General features: G+C 37.2%; 1 pseudogene; it reads right to left on the reverse strand.

The window, feature by feature from the left end:
* Positions 1-914: 914 nt before the first annotated feature.
* LOC100958771 lies at positions 915-4,995 on the reverse strand (annotated as a pseudogene).
* Positions 4,996-5,994: the final 999 nt, after the last annotated feature.

A 5,994-nucleotide genomic window follows, 5' to 3' on the forward strand; every position in this document is an offset into this window, starting at 1 on the left:
GTTGACAGTCACTGCTCTAAACCCTTCAACCTTAAATAATGGGAAAATACAAATTAATGCCATGCTTCAAATGCAGTAACTAGATGATGGAGCTGCAAGAAATGAAATACTTGTTTAGAGTGTGACTTTGGAACTCACAGCCTCTTGAACCTTACTCCTGGCAGAGACTCCCACTGGCCAAAGTTGAAGCACTATTCAAACAATAGAAAAGAATAGCAGAGGTCCTGCCAACACAACCCTCTTGCCATAGGAAGAGACACGTAAACACACAAGAGGGTGAGAGAGCTGCAGCCAGCTCTGGATGTTCACTGTATGGGATACACCTGAAGGGGGCTATGTAGGAGAGACCCAGAAAACCAGTCTTTCTCCATCCCTACCCCTATCAAAATTCTGAATTTGTGAACACTGAGGTCACAATGTCCATTTTTAGAATCTTGTGTAGGTGGAAAAGGAATTTTCAAGGTTTTTGACTCCCCTGAAATTGCTAAGCAGGGCTTCACTAAGAGGCACATGAGTCATGAAATGATTCTGAAATAAGGAATTTAGAGATGGAAAATGTTTTATAGAAGTTAGAGGTCATTACTCCTCAAGTAGACCCTGGCCTTTTCAGCCCTGCACATCAGCCACAAGTATGACGAGATCCGCAGTTCCTCTGCCTTGATAGTAAGCAGGGGACAGCAGATACTGTCTTTACTCTCCTGGTTGTCCAGCAAGTAACAACACAGGGCAGTGACATAGACCAGCCTGAAGGCAATGAAGAAGGTATGAAAAAGATTGTCCAGTCATTTCTGTTCTGGGGAGGGAAGGAGTTCCTAATTTCCCTCACACATTGGTGCCCTTGAGGTCATTTTTATTGTGCAAGCCTGTCCTTAATGTTCTGCTAATGATATTTAGAACAAGACCTAGTAGGGTGGCTATGGTGCCTGGTTTGGAACAGCACTAAAGTTTCCCCACAAGTCAATGCTTGCAGAAACTGGCACTGGTGCTTATGTCCTGGCAGAAGCAGGGAAATCTACGTCCAAAAGGATATTTGCATCACTTCCTCCACGGCTAGATTTTGGAATGAGTGGTGGGGTGACTGCTGATGGCAACTGAAGAGAAAGAAGGGGAATTAGTGACACTGCCTTCAGGTGGGGGTGGAAGTAAGCTTAGGCCCCCAGTCTCCTTGAGCCTTGGGTTTAGAAGCCTTTTTTGGCTATAATGTTCCCAACAATCAACTTGATCTCTGTCCTTCCTTGAAGCCCAGATCCAACTTGGGACGAGCACCTACTTTTCAAGTTCTTTGGACATCTCAGATTCCTGCTTTACCCACTTGAAGTGATCTTGCAAAGAGGCGGTGAAGTTGAACACATCTCTTGGATTTGTGAAGACAGTGCTAATGAAAGCACTGTGCCCAGTACCATCTGGATGAGGGTCACAGGATAGCAGCTGGAATCTGTCACTGTCTCCACAGAAAATGAGAGATTGTTCTCCTGGTGTCTGAACAAAGTGCTCTCCTGAAACTTTATCCTCGAGTGTGATATTGGCAATTTTCTCTTTTGAAGTGATTTGGAGGTGAACAGTCCAATCAGGCTGATTTAATTTCTGGTCAGATGCCCTGTAGCTGTGGTTGGAGGCCTGGAGTGGGATCTGGTAGATGCTGGGTCCATCTTCACAAGCAGCCCAGACAGACTTCCTCCCATTCAGCCACCATCCAGGCTCCGATCAGTGGTAGAGGATATTCTGACATAGAGAAAAGTTGACAGGAGAGAGATCATTTATACCTCCACCATAATAAATAAGGAAATTATTGGTAACATCTTGGTAGATTTTAGATTATGCTTGGCAATTTTGGGCCACTGAGATCATCCTATTCGTGTAACATGTACTCTGTTTTTTGTCTATTCACTTAATATTCTGTGAACACTTTCCTAAGTTATGAAAAATACAAAAATCTAAAATTTTTTTACTTGATGTTTTAAGTACTGTTAATATTATTAAGTTTCCTGAATGTAGATGCATAATGATTATATATTATTCTTTCTCTATAAATAAGTCATCTTAGTCTAATGTAACATACCTGGTTATTTACAGAACTAGGACTAGAAACAATTTTCTTTTATTTGACTATCGGTATAAAAATCCAAGTAAGTTTTATTTTTGGTTTTTTGAGTTTTTTTACACCCCTGATAAAGGATATTATTAAAAGAAGTGAGGTTTTGATTAAAAGTAAAATTATGCACTGTTAAAGGAAAGCGTCATACTCTATATTCAGTCATTTTTTTCAAGCTTCCTACGAGATCATTCTGTTTCGCAGGAGTTGAACGTAAGGGAGGGACAATGCCAGTAATACGTATACTCTAAAGGGATTGATCTTGCCGTCAAAGAATTTATGATCTATGTGTGAGCATCAGATGCAATATAAGCAGAGTTTTCATGACAAAAGATATATTATGGCATCCACTGTAGGTTTGCAAGACTGGGTTATGTTGCGGTTTTAATTATAAAAATTTGATCTATAGTTTGTGTATGAACATTGAGATCCCGTCATCCCAAAGTTTCTTTGTCATTTTTTGTAGATGAAGCAATAGGAACGTGAAAGTAAAATCATTTTTCTGAGGTCACCGAGGGAGATGATTACACAGCTGGAATGTCAGCCTCAGTACTTAACTGAATCCTTGGCTTTGTCTGCAGGCCCAACCAGAGGCATAAAGCTTTTCTCTTCCTCAGCAGCGACTTTGAGTACCAGCTTTCAGAGATATATTTGACATTGAATCTAAGCTTTGTGACCAGCATTTAGCAGGAGAAGGGGAGGAATTACTTATCCTTTGACCTACTTAAGCATGCAAATAAATCCTTTCTCTGCATTGTGGAAGGTTCTAAAATTATCACACATACAATACACCTTTATCAATGCCTCTGAATACTAACGTTCCTTTGAAGAATCCGCATTTGAGGCCTTCTTCAAACATTTACAGTGCTTCTTTTGCTCAGGATTAGAGTTTCTCTTCATTGTCATTTTAACAAAAAGAGATTATAAATTAATTAGCTAATTTATTCATTGTTTACACCCCTCTAGTGTTTCTCAAATGTTTTAATATGGCTCACAGTGTTTACATGTATACAGTGAAGCTTTAGATTAAATATAAAATAATAATCACTAAAAAAGAATATTATTATAACTCCATATTTGATTAACATGGTTATATGATTGAGCTTTTCTCTTAGCTCTGGATTTTTTGCAGCTTGTTTAAATCAGAATGTCATCTCATTTAATTAATGGAAACAACCTAATTTTAAATGTGGTACACTTTTTCTGTTGTAATGTTTAAAGTAAATTTATTTTACGTGGGCACTTCATAATGGGGTATAAGCATTGTTTAAAGACAATAGCTCCTGTTGTTTGAAGGTTAAGGAAAGATACAATAATGTATTCTTTGAATGAAGATACAAAGAATACAATGATGTATTCTTTGATTGAAGCATATCTTTCAATGAAGATACCAGATGTTGATTGGCTGATGCTTCTGGCTGATATGCTATCTAATGTAGGCAATAAAATCTGAGAATGCCTAACATGCTAAATGGGACCAAGCTTGGAAATCTAAATTTCAAAAGTTTTTTCTAGTGATAAGTTAATTCAGAATTTAAAAAATGTTTTTATTGATTTTGTTTCTCACTCTAGCTGGACATAGTTTTGATATAGCTTTGATGTGTACATTGTATACATTTATACAATCTTCACCTGAAGATCATGAACATATCCATCACTTGCAAATGTTTCACTTGTCCCTTTGCAATCCCACTCACTCATGCCTTTCAGCTCCCTCCTATCCTCCTCCGGCTACTATTGATCTGTTTTCTGTCACTGTAGATTGGCTTGTATTTTCTAAGAATTTTATATAATTGGAAGAGTCATATGGAATGTCTTCTTTCTTGGTCTGTTATTTTTTTCAATCATGAAGATATTTTATGCCAAGTATATCAACATTTAGGTGATTTTTGTGCTGAGTAGTGGACTATTGTGTGCATAAACCACAATTTATTTATCCATTCACCTAGCGGTGGACATTAAGATACAATACTCTCTTGAATTTTTTTCTTTAAAAAAGTTTTTCACTATCTCTTTATGCCTACATCTGTAAGTGTTTATTTTGTCTGAGGGACAAACAAGGAAAACTCTAAAATCCCAATCTCTATTTACTCCCAAATAGTCCAGAAATATAAGTTTTGTGAAATATGACTCTTACGTTGAACATATCTTTTTAATAGGAATATACTTATATTGGATAAACATTAAAATGACTATACCACAAAAGCAATAAAAATGGAGGAAATAATACAATTACTTAAGTAATTAGGTGGTTTTCCCATATCTTTTTAAAGCAGCCGGAAACATAAAGGACTTGACTTGTTTAAGTTGGATAACTGCCCAGCTCAAAATTAGAATAATGAACTGCTTCTTTTTTTAACCTGGATGAACTATTTTTTTGCATTTCAGATTTCAGCATTCTAGCACCACCCTTTTAGAAGGCTTCCATCTCTCCAATTAGTTGCTTCGCACAGGATGTTTGATTTGGAAGCTATTGATTAACAGTTACCAGCCAGAATATGAGAACACTCTTTGTTATCTTACTCGTGTTTACCCTTCTTAAACTGACTTTAAGAGCTTCCACTCATGGTATCCGGGAGTGCTTGTTAAAGGTCACACATGAAAAACCCTAAAATAAGGATGGGAGCTGGGGACTCACACCTGTAATCAGAGCACACTGGGATTGCCTGAATTCAGGAGTTCCAGACCAACTGGAGCAAGAGCAAGATCTCATCTCCAAAAAAAAAAAAAAGAAAGAAAAGAAAAGAAAACTCTAAAATATTAAGCAATTTCTGGGTACTAAGGAGTTTTTAATAGAAGGAAATCTGCAACATGGGAAGCTTTTCAGTCTTCAAATTAGACTGAAGCAAGCAGGATAGGAAAGCATACACAATAGGTACCTGCCTCCATTCATCTTCCACCATTCCTAGACATGAGTGAGTGTGGACCTTTACTGAGAAATCTTTATTATCACTGCATTAGTTAAAAATGTACCTGAAAAGTGTGTCTTAGAGGTTTTTTCTTTTAAATTTAATTAATCTACCATCTTATAGACCTAAATGATTTGATTAGTTCTAAGATATTCTCATGGGAAACTGATTACAGTGTGAAATTAAGTTTTAGCCTCTCTTTATAGAATATTAGTACAAACATCATTTCCCCCCCAAAGGTCCCTTTCTTATCTTTTATTGTTGGAAAATGAAAAACATATTTTTCTAGTACTACTGAGAAACGCCAAAGGACACACCCAACTCCAAGGCTACTCACTGTTCTTTTCCTTAATTGCTTTTACATCATGTCCAAGTCTGAGTGTTTGCACTGAACACATGCTTGATAAACTCTGCCAGGCTGAAGGATGCTTGTCTGTTTTACATTCCTCAGCCTGTGAAGATTTCTTTTTCTGCTTCACATGCCTAAAGGGGCAAAGGTCAAACCTCCTCAGCTGCAGATGAGGTCATCTTGCTGATCGTCTGCAGCTGATCACCATGAAAACAGGGTCTCCCATGTGACCAGTTCTCCCCATGTAGGAGCAGTGATGTCATTTCTGGTGAGACAGGATGAGACATGTAACTTGTTTTAATTTGAACTACATAAATTTTTCTTCTGACTTCACTGCAACCTTTTATTTATTTTAGCAAAAGGACTAGATTGGTCATCATTTCAAACTAAAAAACTAGATAAATAAAATAGAGGGAGTCTATATTTTACAAGTTGTCAGGCATAACTATTAAATGAAGCCACATGAAATTGCTATTTTTCTATGTCAAAATGATTTAATATTGGCAATCTCATATGGTTCATCCTAATACTTCCAAAGCACCTTTTGTCCAAGAATTTTAAATGTTCCTTCATGAACTCCAGAGTCAGACAGACCTTAGTTTGAATTCTAATTCTGTCATTTATTAGCTGGAGTGATGTTAAAA

Source organism: Otolemur garnettii, unplaced genomic scaffold, assembly GCF_000181295.1.
Source record: "Otolemur garnettii isolate 467f Iridium unplaced genomic scaffold, OtoGar3 scaffold00009, whole genome shotgun sequence".
NCBI lineage: Eukaryota > Metazoa > Chordata > Mammalia > Primates > Galagidae > Otolemur > Otolemur garnettii.